This window comes from Lactuca serriola, chromosome 1 (assembly GCF_051521515.1).
Source record: "Lactuca serriola cultivar US96UC23 chromosome 1, Lser_US96UC23_V15, whole genome shotgun sequence".
NCBI lineage: Eukaryota > Viridiplantae > Streptophyta > Magnoliopsida > Asterales > Asteraceae > Lactuca > Lactuca serriola.
The window spans coordinates 227,484,650-227,500,846 of NC_136408.1; the positions used below are offsets into that span (position 1 = coordinate 227,484,650).

The following is a 16,197-nucleotide window of genomic DNA, read 5'->3' on the forward strand; positions in this document are numbered from 1 at the left end:
CGCCAAGTTTGATCTAGCAGTCGTCGAGTCCCATGAACTCCAGGTCTAAAACTAATTCCAATGCATTGGGTCACTCTTTCTGTCCAACTACAACACTTCTAACACCCAACTGAGTTCTTTTGACCATTAACAGATATGAGACTCAAAGACTTGGACTCATCGAGTCCCAAGAACGGACTCGCCGAGTCGATAACGTCCACACCCTAAATCCTCAATTTATGATGTACAACACTTGTCCGAATGATAGATCCAAGCCCCTAAGCTCGATCTAGCACGTAAAGTTATGAACTTTACATGCATGCATGGGACTTTTGAGCCAAAAAGGCTCTAGAATGGCTCTTTTATTGCATGGGGCCTTCCTTGGGTGCAAAAGCAACCCAAATCTGCCTTGTGACTCTGCCTAAGTGCTAGATCCGAAGTCTTGACCCCCAACCAGGTTTGCAAATCGTGGTTGGTCACCACATATGGCTTAAAAGCCCTAAATCCTCCCGAAAAAGGGATCTAACAAACAAGTAAGCAAGGTACAGACTTTATACCTTTCAAAGACTGCAAATGATGAACCAAACTCGAATTCGTCAGTTTCCTCTTGATCCTTCTATGCTCTTCCTTCTTCCTTGTGAACAAAACCACCAAAATCACCATAAATGCCTTTAGATCTTCACACACTCGGCTAGGGTTTTCTATGGAGGGTCTTTGGGAGCAATAGGGGTGAGTGGTGGCTGAAAGAGATGATTAAATAGGGTGCAAACCCTCAGATTAGTGTTTTGTCCAATCAGAGCCTACTCGTCGAGTCTGGCCACCGACTCGACGAGTCCATCACTTAAGTCTCGTGTCCAATCTTACTCCTACTCGACGAGTTGGGCCTTCAACTTGCCAAGTCCTAGGCCAAAATGCAAAATACAACAAAATAAATTACATACTAGGAACCGAGTGCTACAGAATCACAACTCACCTAGGATAAAGGTGACTCTTGAGAGATAATTTTCATGCACCAAAAACACCTTCATGAACTCCAAGAACTAGAAGTAGGGATTTTTAGGTTATGGAGCTTATATTTATATGTAGGACTCCAAGAGTCATGGGTATAAACCAAATCCATACCCATGGGTTTTATGATCAATGGTACATGTGGTCCAACTCATTATGTATTCATATATAATCTTAGTCCAACATGGACCATAAGCCCAACACATATAAAGATAACTATTTTACACAATTAGTCCCCATTTATTTAATTAGTCTCTTTTGATTACTAAATTAATTCCAAACTAATTCTTGATCAGTAGTAATTAAACCATATGATTTGATAGTAATATATTAGAACTTATAATATATTAATAAATCATATATAACCTCTTCTCAAAAGTCCATCCTAACAAATTGTTATGATGTTATGCAACCCAAATGGACCATGTTACTCTTGGGTCGAGTACATACCAATAATAGTTATGGGCTTACACATCTAATCCAAGAGTCTCCCACTTAAATAAGTCTAAACTCCAAAATCCCAACAAGCAATCATAACTTTTAAAAGCCGCTGTCGAACTCTGACCTAGTCAATGATGTGTCCATTACAAAAAGGGATCATATATTCCTCCATTCTAGATATCATATGGACTGATAAATGGATTATAATCATTATCTCTATCCATATGTTGTTTCCCGATTTCTGATTTATGACGACCGACTAAATGAACAAATCAAATAAGTCCAGGCCCGGTCGAGCACTTAGGGTTGTCATAACTAAATCATCGAGGGGCCCACATATATCGCTTTTATCCACATGGGGTAAAAGGAACGGATAAACTTCGACCCAAATGCTCGCTTGTACTCACTCATCAAATTACACACAACAATATGTTTTATAAAATCCAAGTTACTGGTGCGTTTACATATGTCAATGTGCAACCGACTCGCAACTACAGCTCACACGTCTTCATTTGAAGAATATAACATATTATCGTCTCATAATCACTCGTGATAAAAACCATGAAGTGATTCAAATGAGCATGGGTTTAGTCCAATACTTGAATCTTATTCCAGGAGTTCTCATGAATACTGCAACTATGTCTTAAACACTTAGACATACTACAGGCCCATTCATGGCAGTCTTGCCTCAATACCTACTTACAAAGTATGATCGACTGTGGACGGTCTGAATAACCTAGATATTCGGGAAGTCAAAACATGCAAATTGAAACACAAGAATCGACTTAATACTTGAAGTAAAACAATAGTTATCTCATGCTACAAGCATGCACACTATATTTACTTATGGTACTTTCTTTGTGGAAAAGATCAACTGAAAACATTTCAATGATACTCATTTCACAATTCCAAATCCTTATGAAAAATGTAAGAATACAAGATTCTTTGCCATTTACTGAAATCTGTTAGATTCTAAACTTATATGCAATGATCCTCTTGTAATGACTATGCACAAAAGTCACAAAGACTTGGCAACAAACATTACATAGTATTCCAATGGAGAGCAATTCCATGGAAACGAAGTCTCACATTCAAAGTACATTCCTTTGAACATCCTTCTTGCATTAAGTTTTCTAATATTACATAGATTTAATGAATAACTTCCACCAATGGAAACATTTCCATATTCCTATTTTGACTATCACTTCTGAACAAGAGTTGCCTCTTTTCAGAATATGTCAATATGGTCCTTCAAAAATTTACACCGTACTTTCAACTGTCCATGAGCAACAAATCTTTGGTATACCTCAGATTGTCCTCGACAAACGCTTAATCATTTTAGTCATATATAGTTATGGTCCTTTTTCCATCTTAATTGTGACAACCCGAAATTTATTTCGTCATTTTTAACCCCTCCTTCCGTTAATACTCCTCACTTTCTTAAATTGTCCGTTAACCTTTTGGATTGGTTAATTAATTTGAGACTTTTATTATGACTTCATAAGGGTTGGAACAAATTAGAAACACCTAAATATTCCCTTGAAAAGTTTTAGTTTCAACCAAGTCAAAATACGACCATTTAATCGGGTGCAACCAAAAGCACCGTTTAACGTCAGTATCGGGTAGATTTCCACTGAGCCCCAAATCAAACCCCTATATAAGGGTGAGTGGAGTCCATTTGAGAGTTTCCACTCTCTCTCTACACTCTCTCTCTACAACTTGATTTCGATCCAAAATGCCCGTTTTGAGCCCCAAACTAGTAAGTAATCTATCCTAACTTGTTGTGTAGCTTAGTTAACATACACCAAAGGAATGAGCATATAGGAGCTTACGGCTGTAAACTCCTTGTTTAGGGCCGTAAACTCCCTAAAATGGTCATTTTGAGGCCTTAAACCCTTCATAAGCCCTAGATTTGAGCCTAGCATAATTCCACAAGTGATAGAAGACTTTGAAACATCCTAGAACACCCCCACCATGAGTTTACAACCGTAAACTCATGGGGATATGGTAATAGGGCCGTAAACTCTATAAAGAGTTTACTCTTGAAGAGTAAACTCCCTAACTAGGCCATACACACCCTTAGATACTACCCGAGACACCCCTAACACTTAACCAAAGTGTTTTCTACACTTTAGGATGCGTATACGAGTTTAATTAGTATTATATTTACTAATTGTATGTAAACATATGTCATCATATGTTAATAGGTCACTAAGTGTGTTCAATTCTTTACTTGACACCGAGCACCCAACCGACACCTTCACCCGATCCATTTACAACAGGTGAGTTCATACCCCTGAATTAACCTTTTAAATATTTTTACATGCTGTTATGGGGGGGGGGGGAATACAAGTTAAAATATGCTAGTTATCATACCAATCATATGTGATTGATAACCCGCATGCAAAAGGATTTATTACACTTTCAACTATTTTACCAAGTATAATACTTTAGGTGGTTTTCCAAAACGTCATTACTTGTTTAAATCTTTTCTCAAATTATCTCTCATGCTGTATGTTTTACTTATAAATCAGTTACAGCAGTGTTTTAAACAAAGGTTTTCTTTACTTATATTGTGTTATCAAATTATATTCAAAACGTGTTTATGAACGGTTTTCAGAGCTTGTTTTACATAATGATATCAAGTCGTAACTTCTTATTTTTAATGATTTTCCAAAGGTTATACCAGAGTTTTCTTTTATACTTCTAGACTTCTACTTCGTTAAATGCATGCCTGTACCCGTATAGTTATATAAATAATGTTTAAAAGACTTAAGAAGGCTAGTTCGCCCTATTTCCTTTTCCTCCTTTGGATGTGGTCTAGTGGGTATCGGATATCCGTCTAAAGGTCTTTTAATCATTAATTATATATCATGTATACGTGTATAGACATAAAGGTGTCCATCGGCCAGTTCATTTCCATTGGGTAGCAAGGGCATTCGTCCATTCATCACTCATAGATCAGAGACACTAGTAACTATTATAGGAATAGTTAGGAAGCTCTATTTACTCTTTCTAGTACGAGAATTCCAAAGGAGTCAGTTCATTGTGAATCTCTATCATCAGTCCAGTACCTACATTAGAATTCACTATATCAGATGCATCTTCAAGACACGGATCTCCCCGTTGTCGAGTTGGTAACCAGAGTCTCCTGTAGGGAGAGCGGGCATTGTGTGTATAGATCTATACGGGAATGACACTCCCGCACCCTGACTGCTAGCTACAGTCCACGGCCTACCAAGCCAAGAGGTGACAAATGTTATATTTATTCCGACGCTTGTAGGGCGTCAAGTACTCTAGCGTCGATTAGTATGGTTACGAGTATCTCTATGTTTACTGTATAATTCATGGCCTTAAGGTAACGAGAATTAACACTGTATTCTTGAAACAACAATCTTAGGATTACTCTTTGTTTTAGACTTTGCTTACTGTATCTTTCATTTGATATTGTCTGGGGTCTGTGTCTCTTTGTTTTAGACCTTGCTAGCTCTATCTTTCATTTGATACTGTCTGGGGTCTGTGTCTCTTTGTTTTAGACCTTGGTAGCCGTATCACACATTTGATACTGTCTGGGGTCTATGTTCCCTTTTGTTAGACTGAGCCAGGCGTATCATTCATTCAATACTCTCCTGGAGTCTATGATTTCTTTTGCCTTAGTTAGCAGTATTTTCTGTTGAGGCATATGTTATTTTCCCTAATGTTTTACTAGTGGTATTCTCCTACTTTCTTTAAAGTCAAATACCTTATTTTGGTAATGACAGTATTTAAGGGAAAATTACTCTTTAAAACATAACTTTGTCGAGTCTTGGTAAAAGACTGCTTTTAATTAGAAAATATATGATTTTCTGGAAAGGACGCTAATACACCGTAGATTCTAAACTACTACTTTTTATAAAGTTATTTTGAATAAAATACTTACTTACATAAATGACACTAAATGCTTATGAACTCAAGACTATTGAAAGCACCAAGTGTCTATACCTTTTTAGGGACATGGTGGGAAATTCGCCTAAACTTCCGAGATTTCCAGTCATCCATCATGAAGTGATGACACCCAGAGTCAGAATCGGAAGTAAGATGAAGTAGAAATTCAATAGGTCTATAGGAGAAGAGAACCCTAGGTAACTACCCGAAGGAAACCAACGCCGGTCCCAGTCAAAGATACGAGGTAGACAGAGGGAGCCAGTACATGGAACCCGAGAGGTGTCTTTTCCTCGTGTTCGTCACGCTAATACACCTATAAAATAATACAATTTAATGAGTTAGTGATCACACTACTCACGCTATGTGTTAGTTAAATCGCCTTTTCCCATTGCAAGTAATACGATTAGAGCGGGTCCCCACACCTTTATTGAGAGTTGTTAGCCATAAGTCTTCATGAGCCTTTCTTCCCGCGGTCTTTGTTCCGAACTGTTCTCAGATTCTTTCCAAGCCGGAGAGTGAACCTTTCCCAGTATAAAGGTAACTTAGTAGGAACGACTCCCATCTTATGGCTTTTCCGATACTCATACTCCTACCTTGAATACCCAGACTACATCATAGGGATGTAGGTCAACACTCATGCAACCAATATCCGAGGCACGGGAAAAATTTATGCCTAATATAGTAAGGATAGATACGTCTAAGGGTTAACCATCGTCTCTCACCAGCTGTGTTCCTTTCCATGTAGGAAAACCATGCCACCGAAGAAGCGTAACCAATCCACTGGCAAGAAACCGACTCTCCTATTCGATGAAGCTACATTCCAGGCTGCAGTCTCGGCAGCCGTAGCAGCTGTCATGGCTCAACTGAATGCTAACAATGCCAATGTTAGCAAGAGCCCTATCGGGAATTCCGATCGACGTAATGGACAGCAGCAACCAACCTCTGTGTACCCAGCCACCCAAGAACCTCAACCAAATCCACTGAAGAGAAAGTTCAAGATCGAGGAGGGAAGTACCTCGGCTCAATGACCTTCCGAAGGGCAATGAGCTGAGACAGTCAATACCCCTGCCCGCCCTCCCGTCCCGACTTCAAGAAGACCATACCAAGGAAACCATCCCCACTACAGCAAGTGTAGCTACCATCATCATGGTATCTATCGAGAACTCTTTTGTGCTAGGGGCAACATGAAGGGGCATACCGCTCGCGTCTGCAGAACCCCGTTTGAGTTTATTACATCAACCACAAATGTGGGGTCCAGTCCAGTTTGCCGTCTATGTGGTGAGATTGGACAATTCAAGAAGGACTGTCCATCCGAAGGAAACAACAAAGACACAGGAGGAGTCTAACTCTAATGCTTAGGGAGAAGCATCAAGGAACCCGGTAGATTTTGGTACGTCTCTCAAATCTCAAATAACTAACCCAAAACATTAAAAGGCTAACTCTAAATGTAATTACTTCCCCGTTAAGGCGAAAGTCGCAGCACTGTTATAAAAATTAAAATTTCATCAGGTAGAGCTATAATGGCCCGACATATACATCAAAGCCATGTTTACTTAAGATGGATAGACCTAGAGTGAGTGATGCTGCCACATTTCCTGTTCCTTGTTTGGTTGTGGATTTAAGGCAGAGTCGCTCAGTCATCAGTCCTCCCCACCTTAATTATACATGACTAGTGTATGTTAAGCGATTATAGAAAGGCCTCGTGAGAATCCATACATGAAAGGTACCCTATTCAGAAACACTCAGGACCCTCTACAATTCCGCGTGAACTCTATCGGTCCAAGTATCCGCGACAGTGATACACGAGACGAAACTCGAGACGCCTAGAACATGTATGCCCGTTCAACACATGGCCCTATCGGCCCTCATTCTATATCATGTCGATGTATGCCAACCTCGACGCCTATATCAATCATGTTTTGACTTAGTGCAACCATGTGTATATCGCTAGTGCTGTGTAAAAAGAACTTTCACCATAGCCATTTTGGCAAATAAAAGTTCTTCCGAACCTAAAAAATAATAAAACCTAATGGGATCTGTTAGTCTTCCCTCTTATCTCAAACCTTCCAAAGTACCCAGGAGAAGGTTACCGCTCGCTGTTAAGCAACCCTTCTTAGACAGATAGAAACCAAAGCGAAAGACACTACAGGTATTCCAGAAGACGATAACCACCCGAAGCATACTTTGTAGATCCCCCAGAAAGACCCTTCGCACCTCACAATCAGGTTCGTGAATCAAGAGGATAGAACTCATGAGACTGACTATTGTAACTCAATATATGCATAAGGGTGGTATATAATTGAGATCAAAAAGATTTAAGATGTGTGCTTCCTCCCTAATCCATGTTCCTCGTTGGGTTGTGGGTCTGGGGTGGAGTCGCACAACTGAACATCCTGCCGACCTCAATTATATACGACTTGCATACACCAAGTATTAGTGGTTAAGCCAAGTATGAGCTCTACCACGAACCTCATAGTAAAACCCTTCATCCTATTCCATAAAATAGGAGCTAGAGTCAAGAGAAACACTGCGGGTTGAGCTACTATAATGACCACAAATCCGAAATTATTGTCATCTCGGTTAAGCCGATATAGTAGCTAACACCCTCAGTTGGTAAAGAAATCTGAGTCGTAAGAGTCAAGGACATTGACTACGACCATCCATTCACGCTTAATCCCACGAATTAAGCATCTCAGCGAATATCTCGGAACCCTGGAAGCTGCGATAAGTTAAACTTTGAGAAGAGTGGATGAGAAGATTAGAAGTTCCGAGTGACGGAACCCTATACTCACTAGATTTGACCTAGATTGAGAAAACTCAGAACCACCAGAAGAGTAGTTGCTGAAGATGTTCGCACTACTCAGGCACTTCGTCCACCCCGTTACCGAAGAGTAGTGCCTAGGACACTCCGCCCCCTCACATGGAAGAAGTCACTGTCGCCCTGTAGGCAATATACTGCATTCTCCAAAGTAAACACTAGAATGCAAACAACCACAGGATAACCTCCGCAGCCAAGAATACTTGATAAAAGTGCGAAAGTAGGTTGCGTTAAGTTAGATTATAGACTTGACACCAGTCTAGGTGTTAGTCGATGGGTTATACAAGAGCACACGCTTTCTGCAACTGAAATAAACCAACGCATTAGAGAATAGGGTATGTCTTAGAGATTCATTGGACTAATAGGTGTTCCAAGAATACTATCTCACACAGAAATAGTAGAACCACCTCCCGAGATAGTCCAACACTTCAGAAAATCTCTAAGGATTGAGTTAGCCTGGAACAGAGCCTGTTGTTCATGAAACAGCAAGGCAAGTAAGAGCATGATCCTTTCCCGTTAAGGATCATATTGTGAAAGCGCTAACTAGACGATAATGTAAAGTTTAAAAACTTTCTAAGCACTCGTCTGGTGAAACCCTATCTCCCCGACCCGGTGAGTTTCCGTTATAAACATCTCAAGAATCAGAAGTGCAGGTTCATTTTGCACAAGATTGAGATAGCCACCCTGCAGCAAACAGATACCCATAGAAATCACTACAAGAAAAATACCCTTTAATGACGCGCAAACAATGACACTCGCTGATTTACGATACGCATTTTTGTGTGTACTTAAAAATAATGTCAGCCTTCCAAAATTTGAAGGATAGGGGACACGCATTTTTGCGTGCCTTAAAATTAATGTCCAACAAAAAAACACGGAGGGCACTTGTTTTAAATGTGTGTCCTCTATAAATGTCGCTTTATATTTTTTATCAAACGCGTGTTTTTAAAGGGAAAAAATGAAAACCTCTGATGAAATTCTAAAATTTTGAAGTGCCCGCTTCTTCAATCTCTCCTCTGTATCTCCTTCATTCACTCATTCCTAGGGCTTTTTCAAGAAATTTCAAAACGCTCTTCGATTCTCTATCAGTTCTCCCAGACCTCTGTAACAATCGATGATCTCACTTCAGGCTTACTTCTTCTCCGGTGAGCATAGGATCACCTCCCCGCGTCCATCCTCCTCGTCATAAAACCATCCAACTAGGGATTTTTTTTTCTCGATCTCTTCAGGTCCGTCCTCCCAAAATAGGGAAGAAACTAGTTTAATTTCTCCCCTAAAACCTGGTACGACTTCTCCTAATTCCAAATTCACTCTTCACTATTTAGGTTATCGGCTCAAAAACTTCTCCCTAAAATCTGGTTTGATTTCTCCAACATTCCAACTAACCTGTTTTTCAAATGAAACCCATATGGGATTTTGTTTTCTCCCTCATTCTCATGTCGGAGTTCAATTTCTGCCATATCCTCATAATTTCTGCCCTAATCTTCAAATTGTTTTCAGATTTGTTTACATGAGGTATAGATATTCAAGCCGTGAATGTTGTCATCAATTTTGACTTTCCAAGGAACGCCGGCATCGTGGGTTGATACTTTGCGATCCATATGTGTATTTTATTAACATCATTCATTAACCAACTTGGAAATAATCATACGTGTGAGGCAACAAAAGAACCCGTGTACCTCCCCTCCTACATATACTTAATCAACATCATCCATGAATTTGAGCCCACATAAATACTATTGGTCTGGATACCATGAACTATTCAACATCATCCATGAATTTGAGCTCAAGTTACAGGTATCAGCATTTCCTTCATCACTCTTCTTGATTCTATTATCATATGAAAAAAAATCTAATTTTTCCTTCAATTTTAAGGGTAGGGTTAGCATTTCATGAGTATGGAGGGAATGATTCTATTTCTATACCCCTCCCTCAATGGGTTGTTGAAATTGGGAAAGACAACAAAGATATTTTCTTTACAGATCGTGAAGGAAGAAGAAACACTAAATGTCTATCATGGGGTATTGATAAAGAAAGAGTCTTGAAAGGAAGAACTGCTGCTGAGGTGTATTTTGATGTGATGAGAAGCTTTAGAACAGATTTTGATGACATGTTTGTTGAAGGTCTTATTACTGGTCTTGAAATAGGACTTGATGCCAATGGAGAGCTTAAATATCCTTCTTTTTCAGAAAAATGGGATGGAGGTATCCTGGTATTGGTGAGTTCCAGGTGTGTATATATATATATATATATATATATATATATATATATATATATATATATATATATATACACACGCACACTTAATTACCATTTTGATTAGTGTAACTAACAACAAATTAATATAATATTAATACACAAATCTTTTTGCAGTGTTACGATAAATACATGCAACAAAATTAAGTCAAATCTTAAAGTCTTTGTGGTCAAACTTTTTGGGGTAGAGGACCTGAAAATTGTGGTGAATACAATTCGAGTCCACAAGAAACTGGTTTCTTTTGTGAACATGGTGATTATGGAAGCCATTATGGGAGATTCTTCCTTCAATTGTATTCCCAATTCTTAATTGATCATGCCAATACTATCCTCTCTCTTGCAACCCTAGGATTTGAAAAAATACAGATACTTGTTAAGGTAAATACTTTAGTAAAAATCTTGAAATTTAGTATATTAGATTCAATCATATGATAATTTTATAAATTTTTTGTCTAGATTCCAGCTGTTTATTGGTGGTATAGATCTAAAAGCCATGCATCTAAGTTAACAGGTGGATATTATAACCCTGATAACCATGATGGATACTCCAGACTTTTTAAGGTTCTCAAGAAACACTCGGTTGTAGTGAAGTTTGTGTGTCTAGGATCGAATCTTAATCTTTCTAGTAAAGAAAATCATGATCCAGAAGGGTTGACTTGGCAGGTTGTTTGTTGACTTTTTTTTTTTATATTTATAATGATGTTATAGAATCTTTATTGATTTTGATTTTTACAGGTATTGAATTCAGCTTGGGAGGAAGGTTTATGCGTAGCTGGTGAAAATGCGTTTCCATGTTTTGATAGGGAAGTGTTGATGAGATTACTTGAGACTGCAAAACCGAGTAATGATCCAGATCATCAGCATTTTGTGTTTTTTAATTATAAATCACCATTTCCCATTTTGCCCTTGTTTGATACAACATTATGCTTCTCAGAACTTGACCAGTTCGTTAGATGCATGCATGGTACATACGTGGGACAAAACTCATAAAGACTGAAATACCCTTTGCGGGATTGTCCCTAAAACTCAGGAGACTACAGAACGATTTTTCAGCACTCACGTCATTTGTCGATTGTATCATCTCACGGCATTGGTAACCCCTTCAGGCGGTTTCTGCGGTCAGTGGCTCACTGCGTAACACTTAGGTACAATTTGATTCTGATTCAGTATCATTTTTTTTCAATATACAATACAATAACAAGTTTTGTAGTTTCCCCTTGTTGAAAACTGTATTGTTGGATTTAATAGCTCCGTGTTTGCATATGGGCAGGTATAGTTTGTCTTCCTTGTGCTGACTATAAATGTAATAACTTTCTTTCATTTTGATGGCTACTTATACTAATTACACACCATAAACAAATTTGAGTAGCCTGGGAGTGGAAAGACCTACACAATATGGGGTCCATCCAATGCATTATTGGAAGAGGAGTTACCTAGTGATCAACAAGGATTGACACCTCGTGTGTTTGAAAGTCTATTTTTTTTCGCATGAATGAGGTGAGATTGTATGTTAAGTCTATATAGATATTTACCTTGATTTTCACTTAAATCTTTCCTCATGCCTTAAAGGAAATTTTGTATAGGAACAAAATAAACATGCTGACAAACAACTCTTGTATCAATGCCGCCGTTCTTTTCTTGAGGTAACATGATAATTTATTTATCATGGACAATTGAACTTCTGTTGTTACAAGTATCTTAAATCCTAATTCTGGGAAACTCTATTTACAGATCTATAATGAACAAATTACTGATTTTGTTGGATCCAACTCAAAGAAATATTCAAATAAGAGAAGATACTAAAACAGGTGTATATGTTGAAAATTTAACAGAGGAGTCTGTTAGCAGTATAAAAGATGTGACAAAACATCTAAAAAAGGTTTGGATACTTGACTCTTGTTTAATGAAAGGTTGCCACTATAATAAGTGCCAGAGTCATCAGAAAATGTTCATATTGAGATTCTTTATTTTACTTTGTTTTATGTGTTTCTTAATATGATAGTGAGACAATTTGTAGATAAAGCAGAATTTCAAGATTCTAGTGTTGAAAAGACACTAAACTTGGTATTCAACCACTGTGAAAAGTGAGGAAGAAGGTGTCTAGAATGTGGTAGCTGAGTGTCTGGGAAAAATTGTTCTTCTCAAGCCTTCAAAACTTGTTCTTGCCCTCAAGGTACACATGTTTTCAACTTTCTTTAATGTTTTTAAATTAATTAAAGTCTAATTTTTTTTCATATATATAAAATTTGTAGGAGCGAACAACTAGTCCTGCTGCATTCACCAGAGCAACGGTTGTTGTTGCTATGATTGAAATTTGAGCCATACCCTAAGCTTTTTCTTCCCTTTCGATTCAAGCCATACCCTAAGCTTTTTCTCCATGTCAACTTCAAGCCATACCCTAAGCTTCTAGTGAATGAAATATCATTTTTTGTCTTCCCTTTCGATTCAAGCCATACCCTAAGCTTTTTCTCCATGTCAACTTCAGTCCTTCGGGTATTATTATTATTATGCTTCTGAGCAGAGTGTAGAAAGTTATAAACACATCGGGACCTTGCTGACAAACCAGAGAAGATCGATGCAGTCCTGTACCCGGAATTTTCCTCCTTTCTTATGCTTATCAAGGATCAGGATCGGGTAAGTATCTCTATATATGCTGGAATTAGGAGAGGAATGGAATTCTTAATTCCATTAGAATGGAAAGAAAACTTTTTGTTTTGGCTTTGAGTATAGCTGGCCCCAACAAGCCAAATCTCATCAATGGCCTTCTTCCAGAAGTCTTGCCACTTCTTTATGCAGAACTCAAAGGCGAGGTTTGGAATATTAGTTTTAGATATAATTATATTATTTTATCTATTAACACATGTTCATCATCTAAACCTGGTATGCAATATTTCAATTGATAAATATATTTATCAATATTTTGAGTTGACCATATTTTTTTAACATTTGACTTTATATTTTGCAGGTGCGTTTAATAGGATATTGTGTGGAGGGCTCCCTATTTTTGGTGTATGAGTTCATTGAAAATGGAAACTTGAGTCAACATTTACATGGAACAGGTGAATTTAAGTTCAAACATAACAACTAATTTCTATAATGAATACATCCATACAATAGAAATTTATGTTCTTTATAATGTTCATTTTCAGCAAGGGACCCACTATCCTGGTCAACCTCGGGTTAATTTTGTCTTTTACCAAGAGGCCTTATGCATAGTTGTATGGTCGGAATGATCATCACGAATGATCATCTTTTGATACAAAAAAATAATATTTTATATGATTATCTTTTTAAATTCTTTTAATATTCTAAATTAGTTTTCTATTTATTCGAGTCAAATTGCTTCATATTCTGTGAAGTTAGCTTCCTTTTTTTTTTCAAATATGAATTTGAAATTCCTTGATATTTAAAGAGGAGAATTCAAATATCTTTCTATTTTATGTTTCCATACTAATCTTCCTATTCTATTTATTAAATGAAAACAAGTGTTAAAATAAAAAAAAAATGATTAAAAAAAGGAATTAATAGGGTCCACATGTTATGTTTCATATAAATAAGGTTACAAATTTTTATTTGCTAATTAATTTGGTTGAATTAAATTAAATCCATTAATTGAATGTAGTTGGATGTAACCGGCAGGCCGGATGAAAGTCTTGCAGTTGAAGTTATTGGATCCATTGGTGAGGAGAATGCAATTGGGAACATGTTGTCATTTTCTCTTCAGAAGGGGTAGTTAAGGGCTAATGTTTGCTATCAGCCTTTTCACTTGGCCAGTCTAGAGGTACTTGCTGCTCTTCTCTTCTCTTCTGTGCACCTATTTGATTTGAATCACCAATAACTGTAAATAAATATCTCCATCTTGTAACTTATTTGTTTGAATTCCCGCTTAAAATAAAAGAGATAATGTCTTATGATTGCCTCTACTAGTTTGAGATACAAGGTTTTGCTGGACTACACTTAAATCATTAGATGTGTCTTATAGCTTGTCTAACATTTGTGATTGTCATTCTTGATATCAGGTAATTCATATTGTAGTGCATTTATTCCTAATTCCACATTCTTTGGATGGAGAAAAGCGTAAGTTTTTCTTTTACAACTAACATTCCATGTTTGATTCTTCTAATAATTATATTAGCATATTAATTTTTTAACTTTTATTTGATCAGGTCACAAGAATTATCGAAGCAGGGGTTCATTAGTCTTGAAGAATTATGAAAGGCAAGATGCAACTCTACTTAGTTGGAATTTGATGTTTATCATCTTTGTGTATATTTTTTTTTGTTTGTATAGCATTACATTGTAGATGGTGTCCCTTAATAACAATGTAGTATTAGGTTAAAACTGATTATTTTAGTATATATTTGTTTATATATTTTTTGTATTATGCGTAAATGAGTATCGTAAAGACGCATCATAAATGCATATCGTGAATGGTTACTAAAGTTTATGACATGCAAATGCGTCTCATCTTCATTTATGACAGGGGCTTCCTTGATACGCATTGTGTGTCATAAACACGTGCGTCGTAAGGTTACGACACACAAATGCGTGTCGTCTTCCTTTATGACAGGGCCTTCCTTGATACGCAATGCGTGTCATAACTACGCGTCGTAAATGCGTGTCATAAATGTGCGTTGTAAATGCGCGTCGTAAATAGCCGACGTGCAAATGCGCGTCGTCTCTCGTTATGACAGGGCCTTCCTTGACACACATTTGCGCGTCGTCTGAGCGTTTTACGACACACATTGCACGTCGTAAAAGGCTGTTTTTCTAGTAGTGCATGCAATCCACCCGATGATCTAGAAAACCTCTGAAAGCCAATTGATAGGAAACACGAATCCAAGGACAACCCGAGCTTTCTAAGAACCAACCTGAAGGACTACACTTCCAGTATGAGGGAGAACTTTTGGAACTTCGGAATGGCGATCACGCCAGTGATGATCTTGCCATAGAAGTACACTATGTTCTAAGTATTGAAAAGCTCTACCCTTCCGAGAGCTTAGGACCATCCGAGATTCTTTACAAAGATTGGTCTAACCCTCGTCAGACCTCAACTACTTTCGGAAATTCCACAAGTTTCACTCTAAATCAACCCACTTCTTAGACTTGATAAGTGTTTACCGACGTCACTCTTTGTATCCCACTCATCTTGATGGAAACCATTAGGAACCCTAACTTTGTAGACGAACCGGTAGGAATCGCTAACTGCACGAGATAGAATCTGCATCCCATGAGTGAAGGTTTGTTAGAATGACAAGAAAAGGCCAGAGTTCACATGGGAGTGCGAGGACCAACTGAATAGGAAGTACCCTCATACCCCTACCTGATTATTTATGCCACTTCCTTGCCTAAACCTGAATTTCGGGACGAAATTCCCTTTAACGGGGGGATGATGTGACAACCCGAAATTTATTCCGTCATTTTTAACCCCTCACTTTATTAAACTGTCCGTTAACCTTTTGGATTGATTAATTAATTTGGGACTTTTATTATGACTTCATAAGGGTTGGAACAAATTAGAAACACCTCAATATTTCTTTGAAAAGTTTTAGTTTCAACCAAGTCAAAATACGACCATTTAATCGGGTGCGACCAAAAGCCCCGTTTATCGTCAGTATCGGGTAGATTTCCACTGATCCCCAACTCAAACCCCTATATAAGGGTGAGTGGAGTCCATTTGAGACATTCCACTCTCTCTCTACACTCTCTCTCTCTACAACTTGCTTTCGATCTAAAACGCCCGTTTCGAGCCCCAAACTAGTAAGTAATCT

At 37.8% G+C, this 16,197-nt stretch overlaps 1 pseudogene; it reads left to right on the forward strand.

Annotated features, from left to right (window-relative positions):
- The first annotated feature begins 9,883 nt into the window (after nucleotides 1-9,883).
- Nucleotides 9,884-12,744, forward strand: LOC145066384 (beta-amylase 8-like; annotated as a pseudogene).
- The last annotated feature ends 3,453 nt before the right edge of the window (nucleotides 12,745-16,197 follow it).